General features: G+C 34.0%; 1 long non-coding RNA gene across 1 annotated transcript; it reads right to left on the bottom strand.

Moving 5' to 3' along the window:
* Positions 1–6276: 6276 nt before the first annotated feature.
* Positions 6277–14985, bottom strand: Gm41226. Its single transcript, XR_874884.1, has 3 exons — positions 14929–14985; positions 8878–8975; positions 6277–6335 (listed from the first exon to the last, which is right to left on the bottom strand). It is a non-coding gene; the product is annotated as a predicted gene, 41226 (long non-coding RNA).
* Positions 14986–15869: the final 884 nt, after the last annotated feature.

Below are 15869 nucleotides of genomic sequence, written 5' to 3'. Positions count from 1 at the left end.
ATCAACTATAATTATTTGCAAGAGACTCAAGCTTTCCTATAGCACTGCGCAATTAGTTAGGGAGAGCAACGATATTTGGCTTAATGTGACATCCCAACACTTCATGATTTCTTGCCTTCAGAATGTTTTACTCTGACCTATCTATATGATAAAACTCAATAATCTTTACTTTCTTATTTTCCATGAAGTCATTTTTTTTCTTATCTAAGGCTGTTTCTCTAGAAGTATATTTTCAGTGAAGTTAACACGTTTTTATGCTGAGTTTCCCTCCCTCTGAGATCAGGACATGACAGGCTGATTTTCTCTTTTATCATTTTTATCATTTATATTAACAACATTTTTCAATAGTCTATCTATAGGACAAGTAGATAATATGTAAAATTTTAAGATGCAATTAAAATATTAAAATCGCACTGTTGTGTTGGAGAGGCGGCTCCTTCTTAAAACTGAGCTCACAAGCAAAAATATAAATCTTCAGAGTTAATTGCTTTTAGTAATTAGAAAGTAGGAAGAAAACTCTTTCTTGAATATTTCACTTAACTTTTTGATACTATTAAAATTTGAAGAATATAGTCATTTTATTCCTTTGTATATTATAATAAAATTATTTTGCAGCCAATAATATTTAGTGCCAGTAGTTATAATTATTAAATCTGAAGATTAAAATAGCTCTTGTTTCTTGCCTTTTTACTTATTTATAGGTTAAATGAAAGATACTTAGATTTTTATTCCTGCTTCTCATGAAACCAAGCCTTCAGATAGGAGGAGCTGTCATGGAATGTGTTCCCCATTCTGCCGACAAAAACAGATTCATGTGCTATCTGATCAGAATGCCATGCATGAATAACCTTTTTGTTATTGCTTTGAATAATTGAAAAATAATTTTATAGCACTCTAAAGCTTCCACATAAATTATATTTTTATTGCTGTACTAAGCTCTAAATATTCATAGCCTTTTTATAAATAAGTAATTAAGAACAGAGACTCAACTAAAGACATGCATTTCAGACCTGAAGAATTTTTTTAAACCCTGTCATGTAAGCAAGCTTGATTTTGTAATATAATAAATTATATTTATCTAATACCCAGAATTATGGCACTTTCACTTATTTTGCGTTTTTGCTGTATTATTTTTTGTGAAGATAAGCTTATTAAAATTCACCTGTTTAATTTTGAAGTAAGGCACTGTATTTGAATGATTCAGCAATCTTCAACTTAAAAGTTACACAAACACTGGCCTCAGGTCTTAGCAAGAATTCCTTCATAAGAATCTCTTTTTATATTATCTACAATTTCATAGAAATGCTCTAAGTTTCTCTCCTTTTAATTTAATGCTGACTATTGGCTTGCTGTGCATTTCCTTTATTGTGTTTAGGTATGTCCCTTGTAGTCCTGCTCTCTCACAGACTTTTAACATGAAGGGGTGTTGGGGGAAATTGGGGTACAGATTCTGCAACGGTGGGTGAGGGTCAACATTTCGATGTAAATAAATAATTTTTAAATAAGAATCATACTGAATCATATATATATATATATATATATATATATATATATATATATATATATATACTAGAAATGAAATGAAAATACCCTTTTTTTCTCTGTACACTAGGACCTATTCTGGCTTGAGCCAATAGGTCTCTGCATGCTGTTTCAGGCTCTGTGAGTTCATAGTTCATATGTGCATCAGGTATGTTATATCTGGAAGACACTGTTAGCTAACTGTCTTCCATACCCACTTCACTTTTAACCTTTGCATCTCCTCTTCCACATAGCCTCTTGATCCTGAGGCAGGGATGTGAGGAAAACATCCTATTTAAGACTGAATGATCCAAAATGTCTCACCTTCCAAACATTGTCCAGTTGTGATTCGCTCTAGGAGTTCCCATCGCATGTAAGAGAGGAAGCTTTTGTGAAGATCACTGACTGAGGTGCTGATTCATGGCCATTAAGAAGCATTATTAGAAGTCATCCTATCGTTATGTTTCTTGTAAACAGTGATATTTGATAAAGTTGAAACCTGCATTAGTATGTAAGCGAAATACAATAATAAAGTATAAACTATATTGCTACACCTGTATTTTGAATTTATTTTATTTTTTAATAATAACTGCAACATTTCCTCTCTCCCTTTCCTCCCTCCCATATACCTGTCCTTGTTCTCCTTCAAATTAATGGCCTCTTTTTGTGATTATTGTTATTGTATGCAATACATACATACATACATACATGTATGTATATATTTTGTTCAATCTATATAATGTTATTTGTATGTCTGTTTTCAGGATCACAGATTCATAAGAAGATGCTAATTCTACCTTACTGGTATTAGGGATCTAAAGAAATCCTACAACATAGTTCCCTTTCCAAGCAGTTCCTATTTGCCATTTAAATTTAGTTATCTATAGTGTCTATCGTGTTCTTTAAAGAATTAAATGTGATTCATATAATCCTCAAACACCCCCAGTCTCTATTGTGACCAGTGCCTACATTTAAATAAATCTTAATCATAATTAAGTTATTTAATTAAACTTTAATCAAATGCTAATTAAAATTTTAAGCTCTGTTATCCTCATTTAGGATTAGCACAGATCATTTCATATTCACCTGTATCATTCTTTATCAAAATTAATATGTATATTACAAGTAAATAAAACTTTGGTCTAAATAAACATATGATCTCATTGTTAGCATTTACTAATTAGACAAAATAACAAGTAACCATATTGAGTAAAGGCCTAGGCACTATGTCAGTACAGCTGAATATTAGATATAATTTTGTGACAAACTGATAAACTATGATTAATATTTTAAATCAGTCAAAATCAGGGAATCAACAACATGTAACCTAATAAAGGTCAACAATTTTAATTTTTCCATTTGTTTTTTATTTTTATTCAAAAGATATAATATGCTTTATAGATCATTGAAATTTTAAATTCTTCAACAATAACAATTGTAAATGAAAACAGTAATTGATTAATGGACTGTTCGTAGCAACTTCAGAAACAATGAATATTGAAATGTTCTTTAAAAAGCTTGGAAAACTAATTTACTGTCCTTTCAATTATTTTTTTAAGTTAAAATGCTAACTATGTGAAATAAAAATGAGAACAGATAGAAAGCTAGGGCATTAAGCAGGGGTGCATTCATGGAGAGGAAAGGAGTAAATAGGATAAGTCCAGGGTTAAAGAAATCAAAGAACATTTGAAAAAGCCTACCAACTAGTTTCTACATAAGGAAACAACAACAACAAAAACAAAAACAAACAAACAAACAAACAAACAAACAAAACAGAGTGCAAACAGACTCTCAAATGGTCAAAGTATTCTTAGGTGACAGACAGTTCAGCTGCTTCTACTGCCTGAAGATCAAGTTGTAGAACTCTCAGCTTTCTCTCCAGCATCTTGTCTTTCTGTATGCCACCATGATGATAATCAACTAAATCTCTGAAACTGTAGCTAGCCCTGTTGTAGTAAATATTTTAAGTTCCTGCCTTTGGTTATTGAGTTCTGGGTGAAAGACATACTCACAACCTTTATTGTGGGACCGAGGGTATGGGGGAAAGAGGCAAGAGAACCTGTGTCCCTCCAGAGTTCCTGTGCTCTGTGTGGGCTGACACAGGAGGCAGATTGCCTATGCTTTCTATGCAGCTCAAGGTGTGGGTACATGTCTAGCTGTGTGAAGCTATTGATCCCAGCTCAGGGGGTGGTGGACAAGGAGCAGTCCTAGGCACTAAGTTCAGGTCAGTGGCTGGAGCACAGAAGATGGCCTTTTGGTGGGAGGTTAGATGTGGCTCCTTAGGAGAAAGCCCATCCCATCATTCAAGCAAGGCAGGCCTTGATGAGCAGAGACAGACTATGGTTTTAGAGCTTTATTGTAGAAAGGCAGGGAGAAAGAGAGAAAGTAGAAAGAGAGAGAGACCGGTCATGTCCATGTGGAGAGAGGGGAGAAGAGAGAAGGAGGGCTAGAGAATAAAAAAGATGAGAGCTTAAAAAGAATGAGGAGGGGCCAAGCAGTCCATTTAATAGTGTGTTGGGCTATCTTGCTGTTGCCAGGTAACTATGGGCAAGTGCATACCTGGCTATAGTCAGGTATCTGTGAGGATGGAGTCTAGTCAGAATGCTTGGGACATTGTCTGCATGAATGATAGGTACAGAATTATGGATTTGGGGGCTCTGTGGTGGGGGCACCTGGCTCTGGGAACATGGCTTACTTCTCTGTCCCTTGTAGAGTTCCCTATTGGGTTAGTGTAGCAAGCCCAGTTCAACCAATCTGCCTATCACAGACCCACACTTTATAATTATAATGAGCCCTAAACAGAACAAGAACTTGAAAGTTGCCTACCCTCTTTGCTGTTAGAATCTACTTTCCTATCCATAACCCTGTCTCACTACTTACTATTTACTATGTCCCATTTGGGCTGCCCTTAATTTCCATTGGGCAGCCCTCAGGGCCATACTCTCTTGACCTGTAATCCATGAAAGCTGCTTCTTCCTCCTTTCTTGCACCTTCTTCCTCCTGGTCCTCCTCTCCCACCAAACCCATGAAACCTAAACCCTCCCTGTTGCTTCTGTCAGATAGCTCCGGTTAAATGTTTCCATTTATAAGAGTTCTGAGTCATGGTGTCTCTTCACAGCAATAGAAATCCTAAGAGAGGAGATACTAAATAGAATCAAAATAAAAGGTATTAGATGTTTTCCTATATATTATTAGTTTTGAGGTTCCAAGGGAAGTAAAACAACACAGGCTGTTATCATTGACTTTGCTTGTGTCACTGCATTGCATGTCCATGTTGCTGTAAACCCATACTTTGATTGCAAGACATGCAGTAATCAATAGCAAACTGACCAGAAATCTTCATCCCTCTTGAATACTTTTATAATGACAGAAGGGGCTACACACACACACACACACACACACACACAGAGAGAGAGAGAGAGAGAGAGAGAGAGAGAGAGAGAGAGAGAGAGAAATAAGCTTAATAGTAGAATCTAAAACTAAAGAGATTATTGTTGTATAATAACTAAGGGGAACGCCAGGGCCAAGAAGTGGTAGTGGGTGGGTAGGGGAACAGGGCAGGGGGGAGGGTATAGGGAACTTTTGGGATAGCATTTGAAATGGAAATAAAGAGAATATCTAATAAAAAATAACAAACCTATTAATATATGTATTCCGACAGAAATTCTTCCTAGGACTCTCTCCTGCAGTTATGTTTAAATCCCTGTTGAAATTCAAATTGAGACTCCATGCATGCCATTTCTGAGTCTACCATAATAGCACAATCACCAAGTGCTTTTTGTCAAAGCTGAGACATGAAGAGCCCATACTCAAGGAAGGTCAACTACGAGCATTCAGTTTTCTATCACAAATTGACAGTGTGGAAAGCCATAAATAGAAAATAGCAATGCATTGTGTTGTATGTTTTCCACTAATGATTGACTGACAAAACATACTGAAGTGGTCTGTGGGGCAGGGAAGGAGGGAAACAGAAAGACAGTGACAGAGAATAATTGGGGAAAAGGGGGAATTAGACTTCATGTGTGTTACCCATCTCCATTCTGGGATTTTTGCACAGTTTGAGCTTTGACAGGTCTTGTGCTGATCTCCAAACCAGAGTGCATTTATATGTAAAAATGTTTTATTTTGTTTGGGAAACACTATTCCCTTGCACTTATTCACTTCCTCTGTATCTTCCAGTCTTTCTTCCTCTCTTTTGAATTGATGTATGATTCTTTTGTTAAAAGGAGATGTGATGTGTTATTTAGAGCCAATGACTGCAATCCGCTGCTTTCTGCACTTTGACCATCTGAGAACCTAGATGTTAATTGTCATCTACTAAAAAAGCAATCCTCTCTGGTGAGGCTTGAAAATGCATTGATATATGGGCATAAGATAATTCATCAGAAATCAATTTAGTATCATGGTATATTCATAGAATAATATCCGTAGGGCCCACAATTGTATCTAGACAGAAATTATTGTCTGTCATAACCATGCAAGCTATATTCAGACACTTGAGGGCGAGGGTAGGCAGATGTTTGAGACATGAAGCAGACTTAGTCTAGATGGTAAGTACCAGGCTAGCCAGGGTTAAATAGTAAAATTGTATGGAAAATAAAACAAACAGATTCTGTTCTCAATTTCATAAATAACTAATAATATACAGATATGAAAGTTGTTATGTATGTAAAACATATGTATAATTAAGAGACTAGGTATATTCAGGCCATTTTACCATTATATTAAACCTGAGAAATCTTGAATCTTTGTGTTGTTGTTGTTGTTGTTGTTGTTGCTGCTGTTGTTTGTCACATGGCTGACCCATGCAGTATCTGTGAACATTCAATGGGAAAATAACTGCTTCAGACTCCCTTTCAGAAATACAAGCCAATATTAACTTTGAAGTGCTATTACTTTAAAACTTCCTTTATTCTAAATTCAAAGCTTTAATCATCGGAAGGAGCTAAACGAAAAAGCATTATCAGAAGAAAAGAAAGACTATATACAAAGAAAATAAAGTCAACAAAACCAAAACAACAAAGAAAAAGAACAAAATGTTTTAAAAGACAAGCCATAACCCTTCCACTTTAAGACAAAATGTAAATAAAAACACTAGCAGACAACGCCTAAAAAAGTTCAGACATTTTAATAGAAGCATATGTACACGTAATCGGAAATGTGCTTTCTCAATTTATTTCAGATGTATGGGCTTTTAACCTCTTTTTCTTATATTATTATTGGTGTGTGTGTGTGTGTGTGTGTGTGTAGTAATGTAATTTTCCTCTAAATTCAAGTGGTAAATTCCTTGTAAAATTATGATTGGGAGACTTTTGAGAACTGAAGGATTTTTTTTTGGGGGGGGGGTAATACATAGTTTAGATATATTTGCTTTTTTGTGTGTGCTAAATGTGAATTAGAGTTATATATTCATGTTTCTGGGAACATTTTGTTCATGTGTATGTATGCAGAGGGCAGAATCAACATTGGGTAATTTCCTTTGTTTCCCTTTGTTAAATTGGTTCTAAACTCACTACTTTGCCCAGGATGTAAGAATGCTGTCTTGAGAACTGATCACCTGGTGATGCAGTTCTCTCAAGTGTTGTGTATTTCTAAAAGTCTTTCTCACTGACAGAGATTAGATAAAACCTAATTAATTTATTCTCAGTCAGTAATGTCCAATTCCTTCTCATTTTTAAAATGTTAGTTTTGTATAAGATTTATTTATAGTAGTATTTTGAGTCAATATTGAATCATTTCAAGGAGTAGCATATTTCAGACAAAAATAATTTAGATTGCCCATAGTCATTGAATTTATGTATATTTCCCATGTGTCCTTGTGTTACTGATAAGATCATACTGATCTCAGAGGGTTATAATTATTTCCTCCCTGATTTGGTGAGGTTCCCCAGTCCCTAAAGAGAAAGAACTGATGGAGTCCACCCATGTAGACTTTCTGGGTAATGTCTGGCTGTGGGTCTCTGCACCCTTTCACATTTGCCGCTGTAGGAAAGCCTCTCTGATGCTGACTGGACAATGTAGCAATCTGTGAACAGAGCAGAATAGCAATACAAATCATTTCATTGATTGATTTGACTGGATTTTGTTGTTTGGATTCTTTGTTTCTTCTCTTTCTTTCTTTCTTTCTTTCTTTCTTTCTTTCTTTCTTTCTTTCTTTCTTTCTTTCTTTCTTTCTTTCTTTCTTTCTTTTTTAATTTTTCATTGGTATTTTTATCATGTTTATAATGTACTTTTATTAATTACCTTTTTTTTGCATCCCAAATGTTGATCCCCTTCTCAGACCCCCCCCCCCGCCTCCCAGAGTTCCCCATCTCACAACCCTTTTGCCTCTGTGTTGTTGCTCTAACCTGCATCCCTCTCCCCTGCAGCATCAATTCTCTACAGAATTAGGTGAATCCTTTCCCTCTGAAACAAGTCAAAGCAGTTGTCTGCTACATATGTGCCTGGAGGCTAGGACCAGCCCATGGGTTTTGAAGCTCCTGAGGGTCCAGGTTAGTTTACACTGTTGGTTTTCCTGTAGGGTTGCTGTCCCTTCAGCTTCTTGAATCCTGCTTTTGCTTTGTTCTTCTGGTGGTGGTGGTGGTGGTGTGATTTGTTTCTGTTATTTACTTTGTTTTTTTGGTTGGTTGGTTGGTTGGTTGGTTATTTTTTGGCCAGTCTCTAGTCGTTGCCCATCCAGACAGTTTATGGTAAGAGCTCCCTCTTATGACATGGGTCTCAACTTAAACCAAACATTAGATAGTCACTCCCACAAGTTCTGTGCCACCATTGCCACAGAACCTTTTGCAGGGCAGAGGTTTCTGCAGTTGGAGGGTTTTGTGTCCATGATGGTGTCCAGGTTTCTCTTTCCTTATCCTGCAGAGAACTTTCTCTTTTCAAAGATACTAAAAGGTAGGGATGAAGAATCCATGCCTCTATGAGCCTTAGCTCTCTAGTTCAGGGATCTGGGAGGATATGATCCTTGTCAATGCCTGTACCTCCACCATCAGCTTTTAGAAAACATACTTTAACCAAAAGTAACATCTAAAGAATGAAGTTACAATCTATAACTTCAAAAATTAAAGTAAAATAACAACCCAAGAAAAAAATTTTAAATTTTTAATTGGAGAGAAGACAAAATAAAAAATAGACAGAAATATTAAGGTTAAAGTACAACAGAAAATACAAGACAAAAAAAGAATAAGTCAAAATGTAAATACATTATAACAATGAATGACAAGTAAATACATCATATAATTGTAAATACATTGATTTTATTTATTAAGTCCATGTGATTGGATTAAAACAATCCAGAACTAAACAATCTAATCCACAGATAAAACAAATATATAAAAGATGACAGAATGGCACACATACCTGTAATCCTGGTACTAGGGCAGTGGCGATTAGAGTTGTGCACAGACTCAGTTAAACCTTTTTTACATAGAAGGTGCCAGGCTGAGATAGAGGTGATGCTACCTCAAAAGTTATTAAATAAATAAATATATTAATTAATTAATTTAAAATGAACAAAATCCCCCACAGAAAATCCCACACACATACAAACACAAAGCACTTAAAGTTAGAAAATTATAGTCAACAAATAATGACAGATTAAGCCAATATTAGCAAAAAGAAACCTTGTATAACAATGATAGTATTGAATATAAATATTTGAAGCAACCGTAAGGATAAATGTAACTGTTTTAAGCTTATTTCAAATGTTCTACTGAAGGGATCATAATACTCTAGAATGATGTAACTTACTTTTTTCTTGTTAAAAAATATCTCTGAAATTTCAGATACCTTCTCTAAAAATTATCCTTCTAAACAAAAAAAAATGAAACTTGAAGAAACTATCTTCAGTAGTCAGAGAGGAATTCAAGTAAAGGGATGGGGTCAAAAAAGCACCTAGAAAACTTTCGACCCCAAATCGCTCCTGTCTAAAAGAAATGCATGGATAAAAATGTAGCACAGACTGAAGGAATGGCTGACCAATGATCCAGCCAACTGGGAATTCATCATTTGGGCAGGCAGGGGAAGCCTATGGAAAAGTTAGGAGAAGCATTGAAGGAGCTGAAGGGGATGGTAGCTCCCAAAGAATGTGCCACAAAGCAAAGTGCAAACACAGGCTGGTATGAGCCCAAGCATGTATGTAGCAATGGGCTGCCTTGTTGGGCGCCAGTGGGGAAAGATGCATCTAATCCTATAGAGACTTGATGCCCAGTTTTGGGGATTGCCAGAGGAGACATCCTCTCACAGGCAAAGGGGAGGGGGATTGGGTAAGAACTCAGCAAGATAATTTTAAAAAGTAAAATACCTTGTTACTAAAGTATTTTATGAATGAAACACTGTAATTTGAGGCTTTGTTTTATTCCCGTGATGGCTTAACAAAGTATAAACTCTTCTCTTCTTTATTGATGTGAATTATATATAATCACTATCTAAGACTTGAAGATTTACCTTTATCCTTATTTTTAAAGATTCAAAAAAAAAAAAAAACTCTTAACTATTTTGAATTGCACTACACCATTTCAATGACTGAATAAATTTATACTAAGATACGTTAAGGCTAAAGTGAATGTGAGGTTGGATACACTGCAGAAACTAACAAAGAAAGCTTGCAGTTAGGCATGACAGATATAAGGAAAAGTTGGATTATAATGGAAATACTCTAGAGAAGCTCCGTGGTGATTTTAAGAAGCAACTCTTGATTGAAACACTTTAGGTACATACTACCTTTTCCTTACTAAATTCAATTTTATGGGTATATACCATTATACATATGTCTTCATCTAACCCCAAAAGATGAGTTGTGGATAAGGATAGTTACCGAGAAGACCCCTGCTAATGCCAGGAAGGAAACTATTATAACTCAAAATAGGTGAATGGGAGGACAAACAGTAGACAAAGACATGGATAAAGGAAATACTTTGCTTTTGCTGCCCACCTTGGTCTGCCTTCCACCCTGTACTGTGCCTTCTAAACTTAAATGTTAACAATTCATTCTCCCTAGCATCTTGGTGTGACTACATCTCCTGGAGTATAAGAGCCAACCCTACCATTGTGATAGAGATTGGAATGTAGGTGACAAGATATACCTCTGCTTATCATAACTCAAATCACAGAGAACAGAATAAATAATTACTGTTCCTAATGACAAATTGGAATGAAAAATTCAACTAATATCCTTATTGATACATAAACTTTCTGATGGAAATTAAGTAAAAATAGTAAGCCCCAAATTTATTTGACTAAATAATATTAATGCACGAATAGAAAGTTACTGCAGATGAGTGGTATGGTGATTTTTTTAGGTAAAATTATTTTTAGATTGTGGAAAACATATTGCAATTGGTGAAGAAATGCTGCCATTATTCTTATACATTTTCTTTTTAATCCTTGTAAACATCTTTCATCTTACATGAAATATTCTTGTGTTTATATTACACTATAGAATCTATAACATTACTGATCGATTGATTAAACAATTTTTTGCACATGAACAAAGACTCGAATATGTTTTAGAAAAGCAAGGACTTAAGTGAATATGTGTGGGAGGCTCTTTATACATCAAGATGTGTGATGAATATTGCATAGTTTATGAATGAATTTTTCTATATAGGATTATGATAATTTAGCCAGAATTATTATGAAATTTACAAGTAAGTAAGTGAAAATAATAAATTACAGTGTTAACATGGAAAAAATAGTTTAAGTCATTCCTCAGTTTCAAAAATTCTTTGTCTTTTGTCTGTGGTACGAAGAAGTCTACATACAACATAATTTGGCAATTGTTTCTGACATTGTATATGTTCTAGATTTTCATCCTCAACTTGTATAGTGTATTATGCCTCATAGAAGACTCAAAACGTATTTATTTAAATAAACCTTATTACCAAGTGATAATTTAAAAATATTGATGATTAGTAATCATATGTTGGAAGAGGATATACTTCACAATGTTCTCATGAATATTCAGGTTACGTATCTTGTTAAGAACAGACTATTTCTTGTACTGGGTTGTTTCTTAGCTCCTTTCACCATAACACTTCTAATTTCTTAGGCAGCACTGACATTAAAAGATGCCTCCTCTACAAAGATAAACTCTCTTGGTTATTTCTCTTTTTAGCCACTTGCCCTGGTCTTGTGTCTGTGTGTCTATTACTGTAAGCACTCACTGAGCAATAATGGATTCTGCAAAGAAAAAGCCAAGATCCCCTGCACTCTTAAATCTGTGTCTGAAACACATATGCAATGAATATTTGCAGGATACAAATGATAGATTAGAATATCACGCCAGGATAGAATAGAAAGACAGCCATACTCTGCACTCACCTGCCTGCGCCTAGAGGAACAGCTAAAGAACCTCATAAAGTTTTAATCAACTTTTCAGGCACAGAAAGTGAAATGCTACTCATATATGTTCTCCTGAAAGTGACTTTTTACATTTTGGGGTCAATCCTAGCTTCAGAAGGTAATTGCATATGTGTCTTTTCAAGATTATCTCTCCTAAAATTAACTGTGAGAACTGAGAAAAAAGAAATGGAATGGTCTTTCCTTTATGCAGTGTAAGTGTAGGCATAGATGAATTGGCAAATCATTATCAGGAAGCCTGCTAGGGGAAAACCTCCTACATGATTAGACATTAAACAAAGCACCTAGATCCTTTCATAAATCGAGGGACTTAATTTTACTTTAGTTCCTTTCAAGCAGAGCCTATCAAAATTCCACTTGCTGTACCTTCACTTTCCTAGACACATCTTCAAAGATTTATAGGTCTATTTCTAAAATTATCATTTTTAAAATTGCCATTTGGATTAATTATTTCAGCTGGTAATACTGTGTCTCTAGCAGTTATCTATTCTGGCAAACAGGGGTAGAGATCATTTCAATTATCTTTGCCCTTGTGGGCATACTTGGTAAAGTAAAACTGTAACAGTGTTAAAATGTTTTAAAAAATGTATAAACTCCCAAATGTTAATAATACTATGTGTTTTAATATACTATAAAACAAAATCTTCTGCTCAATTGGAGTTCCTGGAAAAAAAATAATGAGACCTACGTGGAAGAAAATGTTTCTTCCAAGTCATTATTTTTGTCAGTTACTTTATTTAAAACTGCTACTTGGATATCTATATCCTAAACGATGGCAGTTATCATTGAAAAGTTTTTAATTAGAAACATTATAATAATTATGTTGCAATGACTTCTTTTTTGGGTACTGTAGTTTTAATTTTCTTAAATGACAAATAGATTATATTTGAAGTTCTAAGAAGTAAACAATAGTTATATGAAGCCCTCAAGGACACAAAGACTTCACATCTTCTGACAAATTACTGAGAGAAGAAACTCATTCCTCAATCATGCATTATATCACCTTTTAAAAAAACCTCTTGGTTGTCTGTCACTTATGAGGAATTCATAGCTGTATGAAGAAAATGAGTCAATACTTGATTACAAAAGTTAAATAACCTGAATGCTTTTAGGAGGCAAATTTCTGAAGCTGAAATCAAATATGCTTAATTTCCCATAGATATTTCTAAAAGTTGAGACTCAAAATATTTCCTTGTAAAAGAATACTTTAACTATTCAAAAATAGTAATCAATATGAGTTTCTAAATATTAAATATGAAAAGGAAATAAATACTGATAATTCATTGATTTTAATATACATATTTCCTGATTAGTGGAAAGTTTACACAATTCTGAAGTAAATTACAGCATCTAGTACATTCACAAACTACTATTGTAATTTATTTGATGGTTGAGAGATGCAAGAGAATTCAGAACTATGATTGGATTTCCCATCTTAGCACAAAAAGCATGTAATATTTATTTCCAAGCTTTTGTCTTGACCATTTAAGATTTGATATTTAATAGATAATACACATGAGGTAAATTCATCTTAACTTCCTGATCATCTTTTTTTTTTCCTTTCTTTCAGTGCTTGAAGCAGTAGCTTCTGCAGTCTAAGAATTATTGTAGTGATTATTTCTGTCTAACTTCTTGAAAGGAGATAATCTTGGTAAGATCTTTCTAAACAATAGCATAATATTATTGCTTTAAAAGCATAAATATACAGCAAAGTTGCTAAATTAAATTTAACATCAAGCCTCACTGAATATAATGAGATCACTTCTTTGTTATTTAATCTTTAAGAGGTATCAATCATCTAAAATACAATATAAATTACACTGGTATTTCTAAACTACATAATATTCATATCATAACAAGAAAATGAGACAAATTTACATTTAAAATTTGCAGTCTATAACAATTCTTAAAGATAGTTTGTTCTTAACATATTTATTGTGCATATGGTAACAATGTCTAGATATAATTTTATTATCAAATGAATCCTACCATCACTGGGTTTCTATGTTCTTATTTATACATACAAACTTAATTTAAAGCTAGCTTTAGAGATACCTCATGAATTTTACATATATATATTAGAAACAAAATGTGTAGTTGCAGTATACATTATTGAAGATGATCTTAGTAAGAGGCTGTATATCGAATAATTTTTTTCTGTTCAAATTCTCCTCATTTTCATGTTAATGTTTTTGGAAATGTCACTTCAGTAATTTTGCTATTACAAACTTCCCAAAAATCTGTCTATAAATAATGTATCCATGGCAATATTGTCTTAATAACTTATTTAGGCCATAATTAATTCACAGCTTTAGGCATACTTAAATAAGAGTCTACTTTAAAGTTTGTAACTTTCAGTGTTGCTTGTTTAGGCAACATAAATGAAAATAGTATGTTTCCTGTGGCTCTAGTCTAGAAACTGCAATGTAAAACAGATATGTGTTAAGTAAATTACCCAAAATATATGAATATGTGTAGGATGTTTTTCCCACCCAAATCCTTTAATTTTCCTAGTATTCTCAATTGCCTTATGTAGATTCTCTTTTCTATTCTCTTCATTTCACTTGTCTTGAGGAAAAATTAATGAGTTTAGAATCTAATAGTTAAATCGGGTAACTGTAATTTCTCCAATGACTCTTTGTTATTATACCTGGTTATAAATATGGTATTGTACATGCTAGTGAATGTGAACATTTGGTTTTTTGGAGATAATTTGTACTATTGGATCATTAAGTAATTAAAAAATTGGATGTAAGACCCAGTAAAGTTGTGTTATTTGGATAAAACCAAAATTAGATATTGCCCTATAAAAACCTAATAAATTAACCAAATTGATCAGAGTTCAGAGCACAAACTCAATACAATTTGGCCATATGTAAGATAAAAAATAAATAAATAAATTCATGCCTTTTCAATGTTGAGTACTGTGATGTCACTCTACCCAGAATATAAAAAAAGAAACATAATAAAACAAATTTGCAGGGCAAAAGGAAGATGCCTTACTCCTGGCGAAGGAAATGAATTCAATTTTGCAATGGTTTATTTTCTTACTTTGCAGTTGTAAAGTTGTGATGCTATCTTGCTTGATGTATGTTGAGGTGAATCTCCTGCCAAATAAGCCACAGCAAGTAAAAACACAACACAGTTAATATAATTTCATGTTGTGCACCTAAGTTGGGCAGATCTACTGCTACACTACAATCTTCCACATCTATGAGACAACTTAGACCTTTTGGTTTCTCCAGGTCATGTGCTTCTGCTCAGCTTTTCTTCTTCTTCCTCTTCCTCTGCATCCTCTCCCTCTTCCATTTTCTCCTTCTTCTCACTCCCCCACCTTCTGCTCCACCTTTCCTTTTATCCTCCCAGGCATCAGCTCTATTTAATTAAGGCAGGTTTACAGGTAATCACCTGAATGCTGACTCATTCCTTGTTCACAGGAGAACAGAATTAACATCAAATATATTTAGCCCCAGGGCTATCCACAACAGATGTATTATGATGTTGATTCACATAAATGTCTGAAAAGCAATTAAAGAAATGTTCCACATCCTTAAACATCAGAAATATGTCAATCAAACTGCTTTGAGATTCCATTTCAAGACAACATAGAAAAAACTCAATAAACTATGCTGGCACCTATGTGGCATAAGGGGAACACTCATCTATTGATGGGAGTGAATTGAAATATCATGCTAAAACAGTTGCCTGCTGCTATAATTACTTTGAGAAAGAATGGTAGAATGTGTGTTTTAATATGGCTAGAACTATGTCGGATTTCAATGAAACATCCTGATAATGAAAAAAAAAAATCTCTGTATAACAAAGGATACCATCATTAGAACAATGTGGTAGCCTAAAGAATGGGAAATAATATTTACTATCCCCACATCATATACAGGCCTAATAGCTAAAATACACAGAGAATTAAAAAACAGCAACAATAATAACAAAAACAAATGTACAAAACCAAAACAAAACAGAAAGTCCAAAAA

The sequence above is a fragment of the Mus musculus genome, chromosome 14 (assembly GCF_000001635.26).
Source record: "Mus musculus strain C57BL/6J chromosome 14, GRCm38.p6 C57BL/6J".
Taxonomy (NCBI): Eukaryota; Metazoa; Chordata; class Mammalia; order Rodentia; family Muridae; genus Mus; species Mus musculus.
Note: the sequence above shows the minus strand (reverse complement) of the source record. Positions and strands in the feature narration are given on the sequence as shown.